The 26403-nt window shown below is 37.3% G+C and overlaps 1 protein-coding gene and 1 long non-coding RNA gene across 2 annotated transcripts in view; one reads left to right on the top strand and one right to left on the bottom strand.

Moving 5' to 3' along the window:
• The window catches only part of LOC128508231 (C-type lectin domain family 4 member M-like), a 302540-nt gene that overhangs the window by 239901 nt on the left and 36236 nt on the right, over positions 1 to 26403 (top strand). The window lies entirely within an intron of this gene.
• Positions 19288 to 21063, bottom strand: LOC128508797 (uncharacterized). The gene is made up of 3 exons (XR_008355954.1): positions 20747 to 21063; positions 19849 to 19895; positions 19288 to 19665 (listed from the first exon to the last, which is right to left on the bottom strand). It is a non-coding gene; the product is annotated as an uncharacterized LOC128508797 (long non-coding RNA).

Raw genomic sequence — 26403 nt, 5'->3', positions numbered from 1 at the left:
GGTAGTTTGAACAGGCAAAATAAGCTTCCTACTGTATTTCTAGGAACATGGCTTGTCTATTTCTGACATGCAGTCAAACATCTCCATTAATAAATCTTTATAAAGTCCAGGTATTCGATGTGCTCTAAATCAAGTCCACCTGAAGCATCTAATCTGTGCTTGAGACAACACTTGATTTATACATTTGTGCTCTAATGATGAATTTTATTAAGTGGACTGAATAATTCTGAGACTGCACCATAATGACTGCATATGCCAAACAGAGGAAAGTTTTCCATTAGATTTACATGAACACTTTCTTTTCAATTGTACATGTATGTTGATCACCTCCAACATGTAAAGCACATTCCTGACACAGTTCATTTACTTGAAATGACACATATAACCCAACAAATGTTTAACACACAAATAACTAGGAGTTTTAAAACAAATAACCCGCTATCATCTCTACTCATAGTAATAAAATACTAAATTACTGAACTTTTAACCTTTTGCGGTAAGCACGCTTAAACATCCTGTACCTGAGTGATGTGCTTCTGGGCGTGTCTCAGCGTCAGCATCTTTCTCCTGACACAACCCATCCGGCGTAAAACCTGTGCCAAGTTGTAGTGCGGACTGGGTATTCCGCTGTGGCGACCCCTTGTCGGGAGCAGCCAAAAGACCAAAAACAACAACCACTATTTCATCCTGCTCAGAAGAACACCAAGACATCCTTAATCTATAAAATTCTCACCAACTCGTGAAAAAAAGGTATCCGGTAAAAAGACTACTCAAGTACTGAGTAACTGTTTTAAACTTAATGTTTGACTTACTTATTTTAAAAATGACAAAAATTAATTAACATGCACCTGTGGAATGGTCGTTAAGACCTTAACAGCTTACAGAAAGTAGGCATTTAAGGTCACAGTTCTAAAAACGCAGGACACTAAAGAGACTTGTCTACCGACTGTGAAAAACACCCAAAGAAAGATGCCCAGGGTCCCTGCTCATCTGCGTGAACGTGCATTAGGCATGCTGCAGGGAGGCATGAGGACCGCTGATGTGGCTAGGGCGATAAATCGCCATGTCCGCACCGTGAGACGCCTAAGACGGCGCTACAGGGAGACAGGAAGGACAGCTGATCATCCTCGCGGTGGAAGACCACGTGTAACAACACCCGCACAGGATCGGTACATCCGAATATCACACCTGCGTGACAGGTACAGGATGGCCACAACAACTGCCCGAGTCACACCAGGAACACACAATCCCTCCATCAGTGCTCAGACTGTCCGCAATAGGCAGTCCATGGGGAGGAGATCCACTGCAGTACTTCAAGCAGCTGGTGGCCACACCAGATACTGACTGGTACTTTTGATTTTGAGTCTCCCTTCATTCAGGGACACATTGTGAAACATTTTTAGTTCATGTCCTATGGTGTTGACTCTTTTAGTGTTCATACAAATATTTACACAAAAGTAAAAACAGTTGAAAGTCAGAGTACGTTTCTTTTTTCTTCTTTCAGAGTGTGCGTGTGTATATATATATATATATATATATATATATATATATATATATATATATAATTATACAGTATATATATATAATATATAGATACATACATACAATACCACTCAAAAGTTTGTTCATCATCGTTCATATACTGTACTAATAAAATGTTCAGTAAAGGTTGGTAGTCTGATAATTACATGACTGTGTAATGACAGTGTGGTGACCGCATTATGACCTTCCTGCTTTGTCTCCATAGTGTGTCAGTTTCTCACTTGTTTTGTTGCATGTTTAAAATGAATAAAAGAGGAAATAGGTTTTCAATATAGCAGCCAAACATCCAGTGACTTATGCCGTGAGACCTCTAACAGCCATTCTAAGTGTAGTTTTAAACAGTTAGTTACTGGAACAAGTGCGTTTACACAGACGGGTAAAATAAACAGAGATTAAAGAGAAGATTGATGCAAATGCATATGTTAAAGGGGACAACAGAGCCAATTCCAGAGAGGGAAAGAACCCAAATGAAGGTGTTCCCAGAAGCTTTAAACAATCTTAGAGCTTAGGTTAAATACACTCACACTCAGAAATATGTGTATATTTACTAATATACTTTATATATACTGGCCATCAGGAGTACCTGGAGGATTCCCGGTGGCCTGGCGACTGCTTTGGCCTGCTGCCAGCCAGCTAGTTTATCTTGACTGGCATCGTTAAGTTATGTTCACGATACGTCTCTCCAGAGCCACAAAGCATTTAAACAGACATGTTAGGATGGAGAGAAAGCATCCAGGTGGAGCAGAAAGGAAAAAGGAAAAAGGCACGCAAGGAGAAAGCACTTTAAGAAGAAGCAACGAAATGTTGCAGAATTTCAGATTTATTCAGGGCTTCAAGTTCAGTCAGTTTCATCTGTAAAGTGTTTTTTTCTTTAAAAGTTTTTTTTTTATTTGAACTGCAAATAAATATTAGATAAAGCACCATACTATCATCACTTAAAATACTATATGCGTAATGACATTAATATTATTTATTGTTAAGTTACATGAGTATTCTAGCGGACATAAAATATCACTTTCTTTTATATAGTTAGGAAGGGAGTAGGGAGACAGGAGCTATAGTGCAGACATAGACATTTTTTTCATGACTAAATATTTAGTCATAATTGTGTATGTAGTCATTATTGTTCTAATTTTTACTTTTTAGTAGATTATGTCTTCTTACTTGTGAGGATTAAAACTTTTTTTCCCTCTAATCTTTAAATTAAGGTGATAAAAGTTAGTCTAGCACTATATCTGGTGCAGTGATCACACATCAGGTTCAGCCAGGGACTAGGACAGGTAGAAGGAAAATAAGAAAAAAAAAATTTGTAGCCATGATCAAGGTTTCGTGCAGTGACATTGAGAGTGTAGTAAACATTAGCAGTGGTTTATGTGCACCTTTTAAAGTGTACAGGGGTATTAGGCAGGGCTGCTCTCTTTGCAGCCTACTGTACACCTTAGCCATAGAACCCTAAGATAGGAAGCACAATCACTGGTTTATTAAAAACGAGAGTATAATTCCCCTTACTGTGTTACAGCATATGCAGATGATGTTGTGGTTATGGTAAATGGAACAAAAATAAATATTAATATTTTAACAGGTATTATACATTTTTATTTTATTTTATCATGGACTAAGGTAAACTGTTAGAAAGTTGTCATATAGTGGAAAGACTTTGGTTGTTAATAATCTAGTGGCATCAATGTTATGGCACTAACTTACATGCATTGATCATCCTCCAAAACTACTAGTAGAAGTACAGACTAGTAGAAGACAGAGGAGTTCTATTCTGGGACTAACTGCATTGGATACCACAGTTTGCTTTGTTGCTCTTTGTCTTCGATTCATGCAAAAGCTTCCCACCAGAGAATCTTCCATGGATGAAAGTTGTACAGAGAATACTGCACACAGTTGCAAAATGTAGTCTAGACATGTCACAGTTTTTAGTCCACACAAACAAAATGGAACCTGCCTTTTATCAAGGACTTTCAAGTTTTTAATTACTTTAAGGTGCACAGGGAGAAATGTTTGTCACTCCACTGGCATCTCAAGGAACACCATTAGCTACTGCGTTAGACTGGACATGACATAAGCAAATCTACCCCAGAATGTTAATCTCATGTGAAAATGTTTTCAATATGAAGTGGTTTGAAGAGGCTAGACACATCTTGGCCCAGCACGCCCACACACACGTACATGCAGATTTCATAATCCTGACTGACAGGCTGACCCTTTGTACTCTGTGTGAAGTTAATTAAATGTTCCTCTACACTTAAAGGAAGTCAGATAAAGTTACACATAAGAGGACAAGCATTAGTGGCTTCTTGTGGTCAAACTGTGAAAACATTTCAGGTGCATTTCTTGTTCAGCAGTTATATAAATGTTTAAATAGAATTATTGGGATATAATAATAATTATAAAGCATTTATTAATATTCTAACCTATTTTTGTTCCTCATAACATCATTACACCAACTATTAGGTTTACACTTGTTGCTTTTAATATACTTTTATACTGTATTTTAATTGTATATTAATAGCAGGTTGAGTTCTGTCATATGAATTAGTCGACATGTTCTATTATAAAATACCTGTAAAAAATTAAACAAAGCATTTATCCCCTTACAAAGTTTTGTCTCTGATGTATTAATGAGAGAAACACACAGACCTGTAAATCTATAATTTTACTTATAAACTTATTTACCTTTAACCTCTGGTCCGAATAAAATGTAATAAAATATAAAATATAAATCTGTCTAATTTCACTGGGAGCATGCTCGATACAAAAAATATTTTACAAGCTTCATGGACAAAAGTGTAAAAAAAAAATAATCTTGGTCACATTAAGTAAAAGGATCAAATCTGAAGTGAAGATAATAAAGTGTTTTACTACTCATAAATGTCAAAATACTGCAATTTAACATTGAAAGGTTAACTGATTGCTACAATTTCTGCCAAGAAAAGCGATTAAATATCAAACCTGTATTCTGCAAGTAGTTTTATATTATCTATTTTATGTTACATGCTATTCTTAGTGTCATGTGCATAGTAATAATTACAAACTAAATAATGGAGTTGTGATCAGCTCCCATAGTTCAAGAAGTTTCCACATGATAGTTTTTTCACATTATTGCAAACATTTTTACACTGTAACTGTTACACAACCTGTCTTTGTTACAAGCACAACCATCCCTTATGTTTCTTATCCACCCCCTGTTCTCTTACCCCATTATTTGAATATTCTACTTTTAAATCATGAATGCATGATGGTTGGCTGTTTTAAGTTGGCAAGTTTTGTTTTGGGTTTTGATTATGATTTTAAAAAGCATGTTCTAACAGGCATTAGAAAGTCTTAACAGTGAATGGGTGTAATGGTTACGTTAATACAAACATTTAGGCACACAGTGTGTCTGAGTAAAGATAGCTGTATGAGTAGAGATAGTCTCACGCAAGTTGTGAATTACTGCGAAATCTCAAATATAGGGAAATGTTGTCTTTCAATTTACAGTTTGTCTGCATAAGAATTCTTTAGTTGACTGCAAAAGATTCATTACAGAAAGGAAACACTTCTGTTGACTCACTTCCTTTTCCATCAACAGCATTTTCACTTGCGCAATATCCGACACTTGAGTAAGGCAGCACAGCTGTACAGTTGTATCATCACACAAAAAGTCAGAATAATTTAGTGTTTTAGATGTGATGTAGGTCTTCCAAAAACCTGCAGATAATTTTAAAGGCTATGAAAAAAGCCAAAAAAAAGTGCTCATTAAACATTAATTTCTTTGATCATAGCACATGAGCGTTATTTATTTATTTAAAATATTTACTTATTTATTGCAAAAATAAAGTGTTTATGTACACTGTCAATTAATCATACAGATGTAAACACTCACTCACTCATCATCTATACCGCTTTATCCTGTATTCAGGGTCCCAGTGGGCCTGGAGCCTATTCCAGAAGCCTTAGGTCACAAGGCAGGGTACACCCTGGACAGGGTACCAATCCATCGCAGGGCACACACATGCACTCACACACTATGGGCAATTTGGGAACACCAATTAGCCTAATCTGCATGTCTTTGGACTGTGGGAGGAAACCGGAGTACCTAGAGAAAACCCACCAAGCACGGGAAGAACATGCAAACCCCATGCACACAGAGACGGGAATCGAACCTGGCCACGAATCGAACCCGGACCCTGGAGGTGCAAGGCGACAGTGTGCACCACCGTGCTGCCCAAATTTAAATAATAAATAAATAAATGCAATAAATCTGCAATTGGTCCAGGGATTGGTTGCTAAGCTCGGAGCAATTGCATGCTAAAAACAGACAAAAATCAACTGGTCCTGGGGCCGAGTGTGCTTGGAAATGGTTCCCGGACCCCAGTGAGAAAACGCCCTTAAAATTTTACCATACCCTAATAAAGCTAATTTTCCAGCTTAATCTGCTGCTTTAGTGACCTTGACACAAGCAACCCATCAGCCTTGTGTATGTGCCATTTTACTACAGCCAATTTAGCTGGTTGTGTTATGTCATGTAACAAGTCTAGTATTTCTGGTCTAAGCATGTGTACTGGACCCATGTACACAAAGGAACCCTCTTTGTGTCTACAGTATATTGCTACATAAATATGGACAACACTGAACATGTAAGCCAATGTGTTTTACCCAAACCCAATTTTCTTGTTGCTGATGATGTCTTCATTTCTTCCAATTGTGCAAGGCATAGCTGGCTGATGTACAGAGATGAATGAGACTACTGAACATATTTTATTAGACTGTAATATTTCTACTTCTGTGGGGAACCTGCTTTACTCAGTTGACACCCTCAGCTCGAGCCAAGTCATGATCACCCACGACTCCTCTCCACATTCCATTCCATGACTTCCATTACATGTTTATTTAAGTCTATACCAAGTGTTTTTGCTCTTTCATGCTGTCGACCCTTTTTTTGCTTTGCGATTTGAATTATTCTCTACGCTGACGGATATACTGGCTTTGATATTTCGCTTCTGTCTCTCGACTACGACTCTGCCTTATTCTCCAGGACAATCACTACTCGAATTAAAGGTGTGTTTCTTAGTTCCAAGTTTAATCACCAGTGCTTTAATACATGATCTGCTCTCACTCTTTGCATTGGATACGACATATGCATAGTGCCGTTTGATCTCCGATCCCTCTGCATGCTGCTGTTAACCTGCACATTGGATTCGGCACGCGCATAAGCCCGGATCCTCACACAGCCGCTTCTCTCTCTCTCTGTGTTGGACACTGCACGCGTGCTGCTTTTCTCATCCCCGAACATTGATCCTCAGCCCCTATCTACTTGCACTACTGGTCACCTCTGCTTTTGCCCCAATTTTTGTGCTTAGGTTTCTCCGTTTTCTTTATATGGCATATTCCTCAATAAAATTATTAAACTCAGTCTGATCTGTTGTCTGCTTTTGGGTCTTCCAAGCCTGCATTGCACGGCCATTGCCTCGTGACAGTTATTAGGAAATAAAAGATATATTATCTAGGTATTATTTTGAATAACTGAAACTGATTCTAACCATGCACATAGTCATAGAAGCTGGCATGGTGTAAAATAAATGAGACCACTTGAAATGTTACATCTGATATTGAAGATACATCAGAGTTTTACATTATACTCATATTTTGCCTTATTACATGTCATTAACAAATAAGCATGACCCATCAACAGAAAACATCTGGTCTGCTTTTAGCGATGTTTGATTCTTTAAATCTGTATTTAAAATTTGAACCTTGGTCTGACTGAACATATTTGGACAAACCAAAGGTGGTACAAAATTTAATAAGTGCTCGAATGATGGCACATGATTTAATGCTACGCAGGGGTATGGCTTCAGGATATCTAGTGGCAGCACACATCAGGGTTAGCAGATACACATTACTGTACCAGACTTAGTTCGAGTCAATCTAACAAAAGTCTCTCTAAAGGCTCTTCCAAAACAGGGATTGGTTGAAGTGGAGCAGGGGGAATAACCTGGTTAGGCTTCCCTGCAATTTGACAAACATGACAGGATCGACAGTTCTTAGCAACATCAGACTTAATGGCAGGCCAAAAGAAATGTTTTAAAACACAGAGGTAGGTCTTCCTTACACCAATGTGACCAGCAAGATCATGGTCATGGGCAATAAGCAAAACTTGTGTTTTATATGGTTTTGGAACCACAACCTGGAAAACAGCCCTTGACTCATGCTTAACATCAGAGGGTGACCATTTTCGCATTAAAACATCATCATTAAAGGAGTATGCCATTGAGTGTTGAGGTAACTCAGCGCTATCTACTGCTGCAGCAATAAAACAAGAGAGAGAGGCGTAGAATTTTTGAGCAGCAACGAGCTGCTATCGCCCAACACCCCAAGTAGCGACATCATCTTGTACAGAGGAGGCCTTATCCTCTTATCCTAGTGGACTGGAAAACAAATTCTCGTCTTCAAATACTGGATTATCACTACACATAAATGAATTAGAAAAATCGTCAACATCCTTTATTTTACAAGCCTGAGCGTGTGTCACCACACAGGTTCTAAAAACCGAGGGAAACTCACGTGACAGTGCGTCACTTTCATTCATCTCAGGAGCATCTGTGACAACAGGCAAGTGAAAAACCTTACCACCAGCTAAATCGTTACCCAAAATAAGAGATACTTCTTTAACTGGCAACTGAGGACAAACTGCGACCTTAACAAAGCCAGACACGGTATTACAGTTAAGATAAATCATATATAATGGAGCTTTCACCACTCCAAGTTCAATTCCCTGAACTAAAACATCTGCACCACAACTAGACTGGTCAGATAAGGGCAAGACATCTTCCAAAATAAATGACTGATTCTGTCTCTCAGAATACGAAGTGGCGTAGGCTCAGAATCTGTGTCTGAAAGAAAAAACATTTCATCCAAGATAAATGGGTTAAAAGCAGCATCCACCAACGAAAGCTAAATTGAACTTTTAGCTGGCTGCGGTGGTACATGAACTAAAGCCACACTCTTAGTGTTCTGTGCTTTACGACGGTTCTTACAAGATAACGCAAGACAGGTAGCGATAAAATGTCCAGATTCGTGACAATAGAAACATTCACGGGAATCACTACCATTCTTAGACACATTAGTGGAAACTTTAGGGTTACGACTGGTAATATTGCGCCGCGGAGGCGAAAACACAGTTTTGTGAGTGAGCACAAATTCGTCAGCCAAAACGTTGTTTAAATAAACAAGATTTTATCCAAAATACAGTCTTTGAACTCTTCTTATAGTATCAGTTTTTTTAACTGGTCAAAGGTGGTGACTTTACTGGCTGCACACCACTTGTAAAACAAAGCTCATTTTTCGCGGGTGAATTCTACAAATGTTTGGCTGGCGGATTTGGCATGTATCAACTTCTGTCGATAAGCTTCGGGGACAAGTTCATATGCCCGTAACACAGCTGACTTAACAGTTTCATAATCAACACTTTGTTCAAGTGTTAAGGTAGAACACACTTCCTGAGCTTTACCCACAAACTTGCACTGAAAGCAAGGACCAAATACTCCTAGGCCACTGCAGAGTGGCAGCGATGCGCCTAAACACAGGGGAATAAAAATCCACCTCACTTTCCCTGAGCATAGGCACCAAAGCAATGTGCTTACTAACATCAAAACCAGAACTTACAGACACAGTGGGTCCTAGCACAGGTGACGACTCAAATACAGGCACGGGTGCAGGCACAGGCGAGGATGCGCGAACAGGTACAGGAGACACAGGTGCACTGGTGTAACTTAAAATTTTTAAGTTCATGTAAACTAATTTCTGAAGGTGAATCAAACCAAATATTTAAAGTTGTTCTAAATTAAAATAAATGAGTTGTCTATATTACTTAATGTAAATTTTCTGCTAAATCTAACCTGAAATTAAAAACTTGATATAAACCACTTTTAAATGTGCGAATTGTTTTTTTTTTAAATTGCATCAAATAAAGATTTAAGGAATTCATAATTTAAATGAAAAAAAAATGATTCTTTGGATCAAATAAAAAAAAATTGCAGTTGTAGAGAAGTTACATTTATAAATGAAGACAATGAACAAACAATTTCTCCTCCAAAAACATTTATTACCATCCTTAAAACCATACCATGTTGTACTATTAAATTATTACTAAAACAAAAATAAAATCAATAAAACAATGCATTTTTAATAACTTAAGCTTAAAAACTGTATAAACCTATTTGCTAACCATGTGAAAATCTGACAATTGTTAATTATTACAGCCTACAAGTGACTCAGCCGAGGTTCATCATTCTAAATATGTCCAAGATAACAAGGGAAACACATCCTGATGGCTAGAGTTCGTCAGCGGATTAAAAAACGCTAACTGTCCTTTTTGGCCTTTACTGCGTTCCGTAGAAGCTCAGTGGTCTGCGCATAACCTTTCGCGGGCGAGCCTTCTCCTAAATGCGCGTTCCCTGTGCCCTTTTTTACGGGGGTGGGGCTAAAAAAACGTATCCTGATGGGGGAACCAACTTCGACACAGCACCGGTGTTTACCTGCTAATGCTAGGTAATACTGTATAGGTGTTTTTAGCCAGCAAACACATACACAAAACTCAATAGGTAGCCAGCAAACACAGACGCAAAACTCAATCTACAAAGTAGTAGTTCCTGACATAAATCAGTCGTTTGCTCATGGAAACGATTGATTTAACATTTATCATAGAAATGACATGAGTTTGCTTTTTTACCTGTTTTTTTCTTTGAAAAACGATGGCCGCCAGCAGAACGGGAATCAGTCCGCGATAATACTACGTCATGAGGTCACGTGACATGGTGAACTTCTTTTTTGAAGTAGAAATTGTCCTTTGAGTGAACGGATTAAATTTAAGCTAACCAGGAGCTGAAATGTTTGCTTTTAAGCAACGTAAAAATATCAGTTTCGTATAGAAAATGTAAAATTTCCATTAGTGTCATGTTTATGGTGGGAATGAACGCAAACGCAGGGCTAGAAACAAATGAGGATATTTATTAATTCTTAAAGATCAAACACAACACCGAACATAACGAAACAAAATATAACAAAACTGAATGGGGGCGAGCTTCCCCAGGCCGGGTCTGCAGGCGGGAAATGATAAAGAGTACTTAGGTCACTCAAACGGCTGGATTTACAGCCTTGCGAAGAACACAGCGCTGCCTCAGGGTCAGCCTTGAACTTGAACTTCCCGTTGGCGAAACAAAAAAGGCCTTCCGCCTGCAGACTCCCTCAGTCCTGGGTTGACACAAAAAATACACAAGGTTAGACACATGGGGAAACACAAAGCATGGTGAAACAGTGAACAGACGAGGGGCTACGGGTTCAGCTGGAATAAATAGGGACACACACGGGGTAGACACAGGTGCAGGTAATCTAGGAATTAGGGAAGACATGTTACACACGCAGACACACTAGGGGGAGACAAAGCGACGGCTCAGTAGACGGGTGAGCCAGATCTTACTCCCCAGGACTGAGGTGGCTCAGATGTGACAATTAGATCAATGTAGAAACATACTTTGTATCAATGACACAGCAGTTTCACTTTTTTCAGTGTTAATTAAGAGAGAATCCAACAAAACACATTCATAATATGCATAATCTTATGTGCACTGTAAACCCTAATGCTCAAAGTATTTAAACATATTAAGTACTGTTAATTTAAATCATTACAATTAGTTCAAATTAATAGACCTTGACAAGTATTTAGAACTTTTTGGTATTTACTGTATGAGTTTGTAGAAATTACACTTTTCAAGTTAGCTGAGCAACTTAGATATTTTAAGCCACAGTAACTGTCTCCTAAAAGTTCCACCAACTTAAAATTTTTCAGCTTAGCGATTTTGTGTCTGACATCAATAATGCACATGTAAACTGTTTCGATCAAGATGGTGGATTGGTCTGTCTTTGCATGATGCTATATGTATAATCTTTACAAAACTGGGGACCCTAAAGTTTATGTTTGGGACCCTAAAGTTGATGGCTCAGTGGTTGGTGTTTGACCAGCCACATGAAAGGCCCAGGTTCAATTCTTAGCTACTGGATGAAGTGACTGTTCCAAACCCAGATATAATGGGAGGGCGGTTCATGAAGGGCATCTGGTGTAAAACCTGTGCCAAGCTTGTGTGCGGACCGGATGGTACACTGTGGCGACCCATTGCCAGAAGCAAGCAAAAGACCAACAATGATTTCTTTGATTGCAAAAAAAAAAAAAAAATAAAAATTACTATTAAATAGTGTAGTAGTATGAGTTAGGCTACTCATTATTGCAAGTAAAGAACAATTAATATGAATGAGTACAACAAACTCAAAAACTGATGGTTCTGTTTACTTAAAACTGCAAATATCATTACTTAAAAAATTTAATGTAACTAAACAAATTTTTTTGAGTTTTGCCAACTCATTCGGGTTTACAGTTTGTAAGAATTTATTCAATGACAGACACTTTTGTGAGTCACTCTGGATAAGAGTGTCCGCCAAATGCCTAAATGTAAACATAAGTGCCTATAACCAAATGGTGTTTAAAGGGTTTTTGCGAAAAGGTTTTATGCTCACAACTCACAGCAATCCAGATTGGGTAGCAGTGGAATTCATACAGCTGATATAAATCATTAAAATAATTTTTTTGACATGGCTGACATACTCTGCTCAGTGCAAGCCAGAATCTTCCCCATCCTAGCCAAGCTCAGTCATGCCCCATTGAAAAAAAAATGGTGGGTCTTACCCCGCACCTAGATTTGAGAGTGCTGATTAAAAGGATGATAAACGCGTGCGATTTATCGATAAAAATGCAAACATAACCCCCCTCCCCCCCCAGAAAAACAACAAACATATTTCTCGTCATACTTTTCCTGCAGAAAAGCTAGACGGTAATTGGATAAATGCACCAAAAAGCTTAGCTTCTCTGGGAGTGAATGAAGCAGTGGGCGGGCCAGGACGCTGGGCTGGTGCATGATGATTGGAGGAGATGTTTAAAGGGCGAAACCCCTTTTTTGATTGACAGCATGTCTTAAGTATACATCAGCGCTACAGAGATTTGAGTTTAGTCCCATGTGGATTTGCAGGTGAAGTGGTACAACGAACTGCTGCACTCTGTATTGTTTGCTAGTGATATGAACCATTTGTTTGTACAAATCATTCTTTAAATAATACAAAAAACATATTATAGCGTTCTTGCTTCTTGTTTCAGCATTGTAAAGTTAGTTCGTTCATATACTCAATGTAGCTTGTGGAAGGGAAAACTAGCCAGCTAGCAAGCTGTGCATAATGGCAGACGCAGACTGTGCTTATATTGTTGACCTGCGTTTGGCAAAACCATTTAATAGTCTTCCTTACGCGGAGAGAGAAATATGAGCTTCCCCTGTATCAAAAGCTAGCAGCCGCCACTGATATATATACTCATCAAAAAAAGAAACGCCTCTTTTTCAGGACTATGTATTTCAACAATAATGTTGTAAAAATCCAAATAACTTTACAGATCTTCATTGTAAAGTGTTTAAACAATGTTTTTCATGCATGTTCAATTAACCACAATAAATTAATTAACATGCACCTGTGGAATGCTCGTTAAGACCTTAACAGCAGGTCAAGGTAGGCTTAAGGTCACAGTTCTAAAAACGCAGGACACTAAAGAGACTTGTCTACCGACTGTGAAAAACACCCAAAGAAAGATGCCCATGGTCCCTGCTCATCTGCGTGAACGTGCATTAGGCATGCTGCAGGGAGGCATGAGGACTGCTGATGTGGCTAGGGCGATAAATCGCCACGTCCGCACCGTGAGATGCCTAAGACGGCGCTACAGGGAGACGGGATGGACGGCTGATCATCCTCGCAGTGGAAGACCACTTCTAACGACACCTGCACAGGATGGGTACATCCGAATATCACACCTGCGTGACAGGTACAGGATGGCCACAACAACTGGCCGAGTCACACCAGGAACACACAATCCCTCCATCAGTGCTCAGACTGTCCGCAATAGGCAGTCCATGAGGAGGAGATGCACTGCAGTACTTCAAGCAGCTGGTGGCCACACCAGATACTGACTGGTACTTTTGATTTTGAGCCTCCCTTCATTCAGGGACACATTGGGAAACATTTTTAGTTTATGTCTTATGGTGTTGACTCTTTTAGTGTTCATACAAATATTTACACATTAAGTTTGCTGAAAGTAAAAACAGATGAAAGTCAGAAGACGTTTCTTTTTTGCTGAGTGTATATATATATACACACACAGTATATACAGGAATCAACAGAGAATGATGTGCGTTTTTGAACAAGTACGCCTTCCCCCCCTTTCCCTGAAATGTTCTAGTCTGTTGATTATCGCCTAATAAGGAGACATTTTTAGACTGCTGTTGAAGATAATGTAACTTATTTTGTATAAAGAAAGCTGTAAGAATGGGGGAAGCTAGAAATATCTACGTCCTGCATAGTAATAAAACTTATTAATAATAATTTATTCTGTCAACATATTGCAGTATTATTTTTAATAATAAATAAATCTATTTAGCTAAATTTTACAGATATACAGTCTTTTTGTAATGGATAGTTAATTAAATAAAGAATATCAATACAAATACACATATTTTTCTATTTGAGTGTATGTTACCTGAACTCCCAGACTGCTTACAGCACCTGGGCCTCTAGGTCTCCATGTTGTCCTGATTCCCAAAAACATCTTTATTTGGGTTCTCTCTCTCGCTGGAATCAGCCCTGTTGTCCTCTGTAACTTCTACATTTGTGTAAATCCCCTCACTCATTTTCATGATCTGAACTTTAAGTGGACTAGTTGTTAGCCTGTTTAGATGCACTTGTACCAATACGTTATTGTCTAAAACACACTATCTGGCCAAATTGTGATGGCTAGACTAATGGGTATGGTCCAATAAAAGAGCTATGGTCGCTTAAATTGCTGAAAGGTTTATCCTGGTTCCTACAGAAAGGTGTCAGAACACACACCACATTGCTTCTCAAGATCAGGCAGATGGTCATAATGTTATGTCTGATCGGTGTATATGTACTTGTAACATCCAATTACAGATTTTGATCTCTCGCCCGCTTTGCTGTTTTAAAACATTAACATCCACTGTTCTGTACATACTTTCCAGTTGACCTCAGAACATGGTGGGGGCGCATTTAGCCACAAAGACATAAGTTTGGACATGAAAGTATAATGTGAAGTTGGAGTTCCCAAGCTCTTTTCCACAGCAAACCATGACCTCAGTTTGTGCAAAGGGGCATTGTCCTGCTGGAACAGGTTCTGGCCCCTAGAAATTAAATACAATAGTGCGATTTTAACATTCTGGCTAATAACGAATTGCATGTAGGCCTGAACTCAGGTGTCCACATACTTTTGGCCATATAGTCATTGTAAGCATTTTTTCATAAAATATACTTGTGCATGCAGTAATAGCTAATAAAATATTAATTCTAGTCAAATCTTATAGAGGTGAGGTGAGGACAACAGAGTTAAAGCAAGGACAATGTGATGTCACAGTAGCAAGGACATCATCAGTATGCACCCAATGAACCTTAGGCATTGCAGCCATCTTAGATATGAGATGCACATGATGTCATAGTAACCTAGACACGACACAAGCTCAGCAGATCAGCAGATCTTAACTGTAATGTAACAGGCATTGGATACACGTGCAACATGTAAAATTAAAGAGACACAGACAAATAGCCAAAAGACACACACTCAGTTATATGAATGATAAATTTAATAAGAGTAGACACAAAAATAAAATAGTATGTGCATCTACATGGTAAGAAATATAAAAATACAAAGTTTAAGGTACATAATAAAAGTACAAAAATATAGTGGGCCTGGGTGAGCATCAATAGCACAATGAAATGCATAAAAAGTCAAGTATCTGACCTCCTTTGAGGCAGGACAAAACCAATTTGAAGATCAGTGAGAGGAACAAAAACAGAAATACTGAGATTTAGATTTGGCACAGGCGCTGGAGTAAAATCAGTTTGGGTACCAACAGACACTTTAAAATCGGTCTGGGTGCCAACACTTACGTGACAAACAGGTTTTAGGACCGACAGAGCCAGGGTACTAGACTCTGGTCATTGTTACAAAGTTACACTATTTGTTTAATATTTTAAATTAGGGCAACTTCACTGTGGGAAGAATAAAAAATCCACCACATCATTTTAAACAGACCTAAAAAAAAAAGTGTGTGCAAGAGTGTGTGTGTTTTATATAGTTATTGATGTAATTTTTTTCACACATACAGATGTGTGGAAGAGAGTAGCGGATAAAACTAATCTATTAGAGTGGAACCTGCCCTGCAACACCACAGTAAAGCTGCATAAAAGTTCCTGAAAAAGTTAATCTACAAATACTGTAATTGCAAATTTAATGCAAGAACGTGTCACCTAATTACTATGACAAAATTCAACCTGCTAAAAATATATTAATAAATCCTAAATGTAGCAGGTGAAAAGCCTAACAGTTTTGTGAAATTATGCTATATATAACAAAAACATGATGAATTACTGCAGTATATACATCATTATAACACAACAATGTTGTAAATATAAATGCAAATAACTGCTGGATAAAAATGCAAATAAATCCTCATACTTTAGGAGCGCTATCCATGGTGCTGAACGTACTGTGTGTCTCTTTTTTCCAGCCAAGTTTGGAGCTGTCAGACAGTAAGAGGCACTGACTTTATGCCTGCCACCATGGCCTTTTTTGTTTCCTGAGCAACAATACATAGCAGTAATAATTGAACAAAAAGGGAACTCTGTGTTGCAAGGCTCATCGATGAAACCATCAGCTTGATTGCTGAGGAAAACTGAAGTACCCGGAGGAAACCCACCAAGCATAAGGGGAAAATGTAATTTCCATGCACACAGACCTGAGGTGGGAATTGATCCCAGACCCTGAGGGTGCAAGGCGACAGTACTATAGCCACTCTGCTGCCAACCCATTTAACTCAATACTGTAACTTTCCCTGTCATCAGAATCTGTGAGTAAATATGTAAAAACGGGTCTTAAATGTCACAAAAGGGAGTTAAGGCAGAATGCAAGTACAGACTGTTGTTTAATAAAGTGAAATTTAAACATTATAAAATACAAAATACAGATACATGAAAACTTGACTATGATTAGACTATGGCTAGGCTAGACCTAAGGCTAGGGCTTAAGGTAATGCTATAAAGAAACAAAACAGAAAATACAGGGCTAATGAGCTAAAGAGAGAAGATTAAGCAAACAAGGGCAACACTGACAGGAAGTCAAACCAAAGTGTAGGACAAATATTAGCAAAACACAGGATATAAATAGAGCAGCTATTCAGAATATATAAGGTGCAGGTGAACAAAAAAAAGAACGAATAAAACCTTTGTGTAAACAATAAAACATTGTGTCGGTAATAATAAGCGCCTCTGTGCTGTTGCTGATGCTCTTCTTTGTGTTTATTCAGTATTTTACAGTGCGTGAAACAGCACCCCCTAAATGTTATGTGGCGAAACTTGGTATTGCATTTTTACCGGGATGTCAAAAGGAAGCCAGGCAGAGTTGGCATCTCTCTCTGGAAAATAATCAAAATATGAATCAATTGAAAATATCTTTATAGCATCATCCAAGGGTGAAGCTGGCATACCTTGGTTAAAAAGAAAATAAAAGGGATCAACCAGTCAGATGTGATTACTGCCATACTGTAGCACCAACAAAGCGTGAAGAAAGATGCCATCTACATCACAGCAAACCTCATAAAGTACAGATATGGAGGGTGGATATTTTGGTATTTTAGAAAAATGCGTGTCGGTAAACATAAACATTGGCTGGATTGTGTGTCGCAGCAGGTTCCAGATAACATCTGCATAATTCAGTTTTGTGTAAACTCATACTGGGCACTCTGTAAGTTCTTGGCTATATTTCATTGGCTATAAAAGCGTCGACACAGGACATACAGTACAACACACACAGTGATAAATTAAAAAGAACATAGAGATCGTCTCAGTTTACCTTCTCAAAAATTTTCCCCATGCCACGCCACTGGTTGGTAAAACAGTGCAGAGTACTAGCTTACCAAGACAAGAAAGTTTTTGCTCTCTAATATAAAAATAACTCTGCTGGAGTTCACTATGTTTCTGCATGAACCGTTTCTGCTATTTCCAGGTTATTTAACTTTATTTAAACTAACTAACCAGGTTTAACTTTATTTAAAACCAATTAGGGATCAGCACATTTTTTTTGCTGAATTTCACCAGTATGTATAAATTTAATTGTTTATAATACCAATCCTAGAAAGGAAATTATATGCATTTTCATGGTATCATTGTAAAACAAACACTTTGAACTTACCATTTGATCTGTTTCATTTAATTCTCCGTGTGTGCATGGACTTTGCTTGTTCTTCCCGTGTTTGATGAGGTTCCTCTGGGTACTATCTTTCAGCAGTCCAAAGACATGCAGATTAGGCTAATTGACTGTGTGTGTGTGTGTGTGTCTTTGTGTGTGTGTGTGTGATGGATTGCGATGGATTGGCACCCTGTCCAGGATGTTAGGAAAATGTTACATAATCATGGGCTCACACTAATCCTCTGCTGAGTTAGAAGATCCTCATCTGAATTTTCTTCTTCCCAAGTAAACAATCCTACCGGGCCTTATAATAAAGAACTAATGGCTCTAAATGATGTTAGGAAAAACTACCATCAGTAAAGAAAATTGATTTTGGGTTTACTCAGGTTATCTTTGGGTAATATTACAATTTGTTTTGATGAATTTATTAATTTCATGTGACAAAAAAAAATTCAGCAAAGGTGCAAATACGTTTTTTTTCACGGCACTGTAGGTACCATGGACAAACACTGTTTGCTCCACACTTTTCTTTACTATGGAAAAGTCTGATATTGAAACCGTAAGCAGAAAACAACATAAATGAGGCATGTTACGCGCCACATAATATTAAAACTGAACTAAAATATTTACTGCGAATAAAACATTCTGAGATTTTATGGTCATTATATTACTATATTCAATTACTATATTTAAGTTTCTGAAAGTCATAACCTATAATGGTTGACTATAATGTTACCACTATGAAAAAGAAATTATTTATCAAGTTTTTTATCATGTTTTTTTTTTTTTATATATATTTTTGGGGCCTTGACCAAGTGTGCAAAACAAGACAGCAGGCTTGGACTGTAATAAAAGTTAGGATCATATGTAATATTTTGGTCAAATTTGATAAACAGTTGAAAAAATTTTAATGTCTGTTTACTCAACGATCTAACTGAGAATCAAGTGGCCTGGATAGCATGTCATCCTCTACGCTATCATCACTCTAAAAAATAAAACTGTGCTGTACTCAATTTTTTTGGTGAAACATTTTTACACTTAAAAATATTGAGTAAATATAAAAAAAAAATGTAAAAATCATGTAAAATATACTTCATGAATTGAGTACAAGTCAGTAAAAAAATTAAGTAGACCTGAATAACTATATTTAGTACAATGATGTACAAAATTGAGTAAATGTAATGAAAATTAGAAGTTAATGAAAAGTGAAAATGAGTAAAATAATTGAGTAGATATAATTGAAATGGAAGGTAGAAGATACTGAAAATTATACTATTATTTAATAAACAAATGTGCTACATTTACTAAATATTTTAACTAAATGAAAGAAACAATACACACATTTTCATTTTAATTAAACATTTATTTGCCAAATTTGACAAGAAATCTAAACTCAACCTGGTTTACTTTGCAAATGACATGTAACAAGATCATAAACAAAGAGCTGAATTTATGTTATTAGTAAACAGTCTCAGAAACAATACTCCTGCCACAAGTATTATACAGTTAACACATGGAAAGTAGACTTTTGTATTAGAATCTAATGAGTCACATTTTACATCTGAAAGATTGCACACCTTCACACTTCAGTTTCCTGCAAACTGTGGGATCCATACAAATGTGTGTGCAGACCTTCTCAGGTCTTAAAGAAGCAATGACAGTCTAAATGAAGACAGGACACTAAATATCCATGACCAACAGTACCATGCTTCACTCGATAATGATCGAAATTCCTTTTGATGATACGACAAATGTGCAGAGCTTACACCGCCATCCCATAATGCTGGCACCTAAAGAAGGAACAATAGTATACAAGTAAGTACAAGTGTGACTGTTAATATAAAGTCTACCAGACTGGTAAAATAGTACTTCCGTTCAAATACATACTTTTTGGACTAATAGTCCATTTCTATCTTTGATTTAATGGTTACACATTTAATACTTCTGTAACATTTAAAAAAGTTGACATTTACCTCCTGTTTTATCTCTATTCAACTTCTCTTCATTAGTGGTGTTGGTGCTGTGAAAGAGATATAGAAAATATATAACATGTTTCACACAAACACACACACACACACACACACACAAAATCAATCAGTTTTAGGTTCTTTTACTTACATATCAGAACATACACAATGTTTCACTTCAATATTTTAATTTCATATTACTTTCTCCCAATTCTAATTCTGAGAGAAATGTTGTATTTTCACCAAATCCTTATATTTCATAGCTTTAGATACTAGTACAGTACTTAGCACATTTATTTTATAACATCTGCTGCTGCGTGCTTTAATCATGTTAAAAATACTCATATACAGTAACGGATAAAACACTGCCAGAACCCGGACACTGCACCTCATTTCTGCTGTTTAAACCGGGTTTGTTCTGAGTTTCTTCCTTAAAGTGTCGGAGTGACCGAGCAGACTCGCGGTTCAGTGTGTGAGGTGGACCGGTACACATGCGGGAATTATTTGAACATGCTAGTTTTATATCCTCGCCACAGTGGCGGTAGGCTGCGCAAAATCACCGCATTTGGCGGGAGAAATTCAAATATTGCGGCACAACCGCGGCCGGTTACACCGAGAAACCCGGAGGAAACCCGGACATGCACGCGCTGCTGCTCGGTGTTAAATCTCTCCTTTTACACCAGAGTTTAAGTGTCTGTATTAAACGCGCTTTAGCTGAGCAGTTTGGTGGTTGGAACAAACAAGCTAAATCACACTGAACCCCAGGACTGGCCTGTTGCTAGCTATCGTTAGCTCTGGAGCTCGGCTGTGACAGGATTCAGAACAGTAACTCACACACTATAAAGTTGTGTGTGCAGGCAGACAGAGTCATTATTACAGTAACTTGTGTTAGCTGTTTACTCACCAGGATTTGTAAGGAATGTTCCAGAATGTTCCAGGTGCTTCATGTCCATTCTCACATCCTCACAGCCTTCTTGTCTCTGATGTTACACCAGACTTCCCATGAGCACTTGCACAGGGCAATTTACTCAATTATTTAAGTTTTTGTTGTTAAAAATAAAGAATATTGAGTTGGAATGAGTGATAATTGTAGTTCTTGAAACTAATCAGTACAATTACTCCATTAACAGATATTTTGATTGAAATGTATCAAAAAATATTAAGTGCATGTTAAAAATATAATTCAGTTAGTCAAATACTGATTTTTACTAGTGAAGTAAACTTAAATTATAGTGTAAATTTAAGACAAAATGAATAATTGTTTTTTTTAGGCATTTATTTTGATTTGTCTAACTCAAACAATCATGTACAGTATGTGACTTTTAGAGATTTTATTAAGGTAACATAACCCTTTTATAACTGTGAAATTTACAAGGCCACAAAATATTTTTTTAGAGTAATGGCGATACTCCTGCACTACCAAAGCTCAATTTGCTGTTTGTTTGGCCTTATTCTACATCTGGATTTCTCCAATCAAACTCTAAACTCCATATAATTTTAAAACATGACAACTCTAATTATTGAATTTCCTTTACACTAGGGAACAGCATAGCTAATCAGTCATTGTTTATTATATAAAGCTAATGGGTAAACAATGCATGTTAGTGTTGATGTCTGTTATCTATGTTCCCTTTTTGGCCACATCCAGCCTTCTAGTTTTTAGATGAGTCTTCTAGCCATTAGGATAAGCTACATAAAAAAATTAGAAATTTGTTTCACAACCGGAAGTTGCGCCTTGAAGAGACCAAGGCTCACGTGAGCAGACGTGAGTGAGACAGAGCGTCATGTGGTCTCTTTGTTAAGATGCTGAGTGTGGACTGTTGCTAATCGGTTTCAACTCCATTTTCCTGTTTGAAAAGAATGATACATTTTTTTACAAATTTACTATGATTGTTTTAATTTTTAGAAAAAAAATGAAATAATGTAGAATGGTGAAAAGTCGCTGCGTGTAACAGTTAAAAGGATTCATGTTAAAACTTGTTAAATGTCACAACTCTGACCTCTGGTGGCACAATGTTATTACTTCATTTAGTAGTAATAGCAAGATCTTAAAGATATTAAAACATGTTAAGTAAATTAAAAACATTAACCAGTTAATCATCCTAATGGACAACCCATCCTACTCAGTTTAAATCAAAGTTTTAAAAAGTTTGTTCTAGTTATAATTACATTCTGTTTAACAATAATAAGAAGAAGCACATAGGATAACAAATAATGAGATATCATAAAATAAATGGCTGATTTTGTGTGGAGTAAGTCAGACATTTTTCAATACAATTTAATTAAATTAATTAATACAATAACAAAATCACTTCAAAGCCAAAACAGACACACAGCAAACAATACCCCGGCACTGAGGAAAATATTGCAAATAAATATATTTGCATTTAGATCTTGTTTTTTTGTTTATAATTAACAAAAAAAAAATCTCTATACAGTACTGTCTTAGGCGTCATATTATATGTTCTGTTACGGTCCGGACGGGCGTGGTGAATCCAAGTGCAGAGCACGCGTTGTTGAATGCACTGATTGCCTTGTGAAGATGAGGCGTGCGTTGGCCGAGTTGCAAAGCAGGGGTGCTGTGCGTGCTTCGTGGAGATGAGAGTGTGCGTGGGTCAAAGCCAAGAAGACAAACAGAGTCCTTGATCCGAATTTGTGGTCGAGACGCGAGAGTGGAGGTGTTCCATCGAATCATGCTACCCATCAAGTTGTGCTACCTACCGGATCTGCGCATGCGCAGTCCCACAAGTTTTCACTCTGTTTCCACACCCATAAATCCATGCTACCTTGGTGCTGAGACTTAACGATGAGTTTAAACTGTTTTCCTTTGCTTAAATTGACCGAAACATTTAAGTTTCTGCATAAGTTGTCATACATGAGCCTTAACATTGAGGAAATTAAAAACTCAGAGCAGGAAACTATCGTGGAAAAGCTTTATTACTTAAATTTAAACACCCACATTTTCATCTTTTTGTATACTTTAATATCTTGTGGTTATCATATGTGAGCAGCACTATTCAGTGCACAGAGTAGTTCATACATAAATGCTTACGCACGTGATGACATGCGTTTTTGATGAAATTTATTATAATGCTAATAAAAACAAACAGCTCTTCCAATAACATTGAACGTCAACAGTGTAGTTTTTCAATAATTTTGGTCAGCATTTATTAATTTTACAAAAATGTTAGTAACAATAAGTGCGAATGAACTCCTAACTAATGTCTGCGCCATTACCCCGGTGAAATGGTTTAGGGTACGAATTAGACTCTGCTATCGATTTGTGCTACAGTAGCATTTTTCGACAAGGCAGCAAAAATCGACAGAACAGGGGTCGTTATCCAGAAGTCCAAACAAACAACAATATAAGACGTGAAGCAAAACGAGATCCAAGTGAGTCGAGATCCAAGTAGCAAGGCAGGTGAAATCGCTGGAGAATTGGGCATTAAGGCACACAAAAATCTGGCAACAGGTGGTGGTTTGTGAGCAAGTTAAAAGAGCAGAGTAGTGAATGAAATGAGTAACAGGTGTGCGCAAGCCGGTTAATGAGGCGGCAAAATTGAAATAGTGAACTGGAGTTTGGAATGGAGTCGTGGAAGATCATGGCTTGGTTTGACAGGTGGGCGTGACCTGGAATGGCGTGACATGTTCTTCTGGTAACTTTGTTACACCCGCTCCTTTCCATTTTTATGCAAATCCCAGGAGTGTACATTAGGTTTTTTGTTTCCATCTGAAAACTGGTCCGTCTTGTACTATTTTTTTTCTTTACAGTCATGCATATATTCTGTACTGTATTCTGTGGAAGCGATAACTTGCTCTAGCAATCCCACAATGGGAAATGTCTAAATGCGAATTATTTTAAATATGTTAAATGTCTTTGTTACGAGTTAGATGTTATTGGGGATGGTCTGTAACATTTAAGTGAGATGTTTTTGCCACTGGGGTAAACCATGAAGAAAATCCGTGAGGCAAGTGAATAAGGATAACAAAGTATTTTATTTTACTCAATTTCAAAGTGTAAAACATAAAGTAAAGAGAAAAGGAGAAACTGATTGACACCAAAAGAAAGAAATTATCAAAAGCAAACGGAATTCTGATAACTAAACCCCAACCCAAATACTCTAACTACCAAACAAAAAATGTAAAAAAGAAACCGAAAGCTTCGGCGCATACGGCACCCAAACTAAACTACTCTAACTAATAAAGCAAAGTACAAAGGTGGCTGTCACTCCCTACCTACTATTAACAAAAGGAAACTAAGTTTAAGCTACAAATTTACCTGTCTCCTTTCTCTTGGTTATTTTAGCAAGACTTAAATAACAATCGAGCTAGATCAATCAAAGCAAAGCAGTGCTTAATGTTCATTACAAACGTCAATCAGTAGCAGGTGTTTCCTATTTCACGAGTGTTCAAAAGTTTAAATGAACAAAGGCAACATCAGGCTAATGAATAACCACCGAAGACTAAACACAGACTAAACGCGGCAAAGCTTAGGTCAACACAAAAACAAAGAATGCAGTTGACATAAAATGGGCAGTCGCCCGCTGGCCGGAAAGCAGGCGGACTGACGGAAAGCCAAGGGAGCCCCGCCCCTTTTATGATGACAGGTCCAAGCTCAATGGAGGGTTGGCGAACCCCGGACAACCAATGTGATGATCCTATAATTTTAGCGAGAGAAGGCAAAAAAACAGAGAGTGAATGAAACAACACAATACCAAAAACAAACACGTACACCAGGGAATGTAACAGTCTTAAAAAACAAAGCAAAAAAAAAAAAAAAAAAAAGGAACAATATAATCCATCTCAATCCAGCCTTGCTTGAGCTCAGGCTTCTGCTGATTTAACAGAGACAGAGACACTGAGAGACTCTTAAATACAACCATCTCAATGTTACTGCTTTCATCATCACAGATCTACACAGCTGTAATGAGATACAGTAAAATACATGAACAGTCTCTGAGCACTTTGTGTTACTGACTGATTACTGAGTTCACTCTGACAAACCATGAAACATACACTGAGATACAATTATTATTAAAATGCTGCATTTTATTCCATATATGTTTAGTTCAATTAGTATAGATACATCGTTTCACTGTAATAAACTTCACTGTAAAAGATGTTTCCAATCTTTTTCCTCAAATCCAATGTATGGATATATATATATATATATATATATATATATATATATATATATATATATATATATATATATATATATATACAGTACAGGCCAAAAGTTTGGACACACCTTCTCATCTACAGTATCTGTCAATGTGTTTTCTTTATTTTCATGACCATTTACATCGATAGATTCTCACTGAAGGCATCAAAACTATGAATGAACACATGTGGAGTTATGTACTTAACAAAAAAAGGTCTCCACAGTCACCGGACCTGAACCCAATCGAGATGGTTTGGGGTGAGCTGGACCGCAGAGTGAAGGCAAAGGGGCCAACAAGTGCCAAACACCTCTGGGAACTCCTTCAAGACTGTTGGAAAACCATTTCAGGCGACTTTCCCTTGAAGCTCATCAAAAGAAAATGCCAAGAGTGTGCAAAGCAGTAATCAGAGCAAAGGGTGGCTATTTAAAAGAAACTAGAATAAAAAACATGTTTTTAGTTATTTTACCTTTTTTTGTTAAGTACATAACTCCACAAGTGTTCATTCATAGTTTTGATGCCTTCAGTGAAAATTCACCAATGTAAATGGTCATGAAAATAAAAAAAACACATTGAATGAGTGAGGGTGTGTCCAAACTTTTGGCCTGTATTGTATATATATATATATATAAAGCCTGTGGCACATTTTTTGCCTTGTACTTAAATAAAGAGATATATAATCTGAGTAGTCAGACACTACAAAGAGCAAATGTTACAGACTTACTGCTGTGTGTGCACATTTGTCTGTGCATGTGTGTTTGTGTGTGTGTGTTGGTGGGTGGAGGTGTGTTTGTGTGTGTGTTGGAGGGCGGAGGTGTGATTGGTGTCATACTATACTATATCGTGTTAGATATACAGTACTTATTTAACAAACAGGAAATTAAGCAGATGCCACAGATCTTAATCTGTTTTTTTTAATTTATGTAAGCAACAAACAGAAAGTATTTAAATAAAAACCTAAATAATGCAGACTTATAAAGTGAGGCAAGAAATAACCAATATACTGACATTACTATGCACAACTACAGACACTCTGATTTAATTTATGTTGTATTTTTGTAATATTGCATTTCTTTTTTTGATTCAGACTCTCAGTGGACACCAATATACATCTGACATAGACTTGCATAATAAGGCATTTGTTTTAGAAAAAAAAATAAAAAATCTAAATAAATAATTTTAATTTTCCTGCAGGAATTTAAATTCCTCAGGATTTCTGGGTGGCCCAATCATAATGCACTGTACAACCCTACATTAATACTGTAATGTGATATAAATGTTTTGAGTGGTTATTAATACTGTGTCATAAGATCAATATCAGTCTGATCACTGCAACTATGTTATCTTTGCCTCTCATCACATGACACCACAGCTGTTCATTTCCTTTACTGACAGCTAC

The sequence above is a fragment of the Clarias gariepinus genome, chromosome 20 (assembly GCF_024256425.1).
Source record: "Clarias gariepinus isolate MV-2021 ecotype Netherlands chromosome 20, CGAR_prim_01v2, whole genome shotgun sequence".
Classification (NCBI taxonomy): Eukaryota; Metazoa; Chordata; class Actinopteri; order Siluriformes; family Clariidae; genus Clarias; species Clarias gariepinus.
This window is presented reverse-complemented; position numbering and strand designations above follow the sequence as displayed.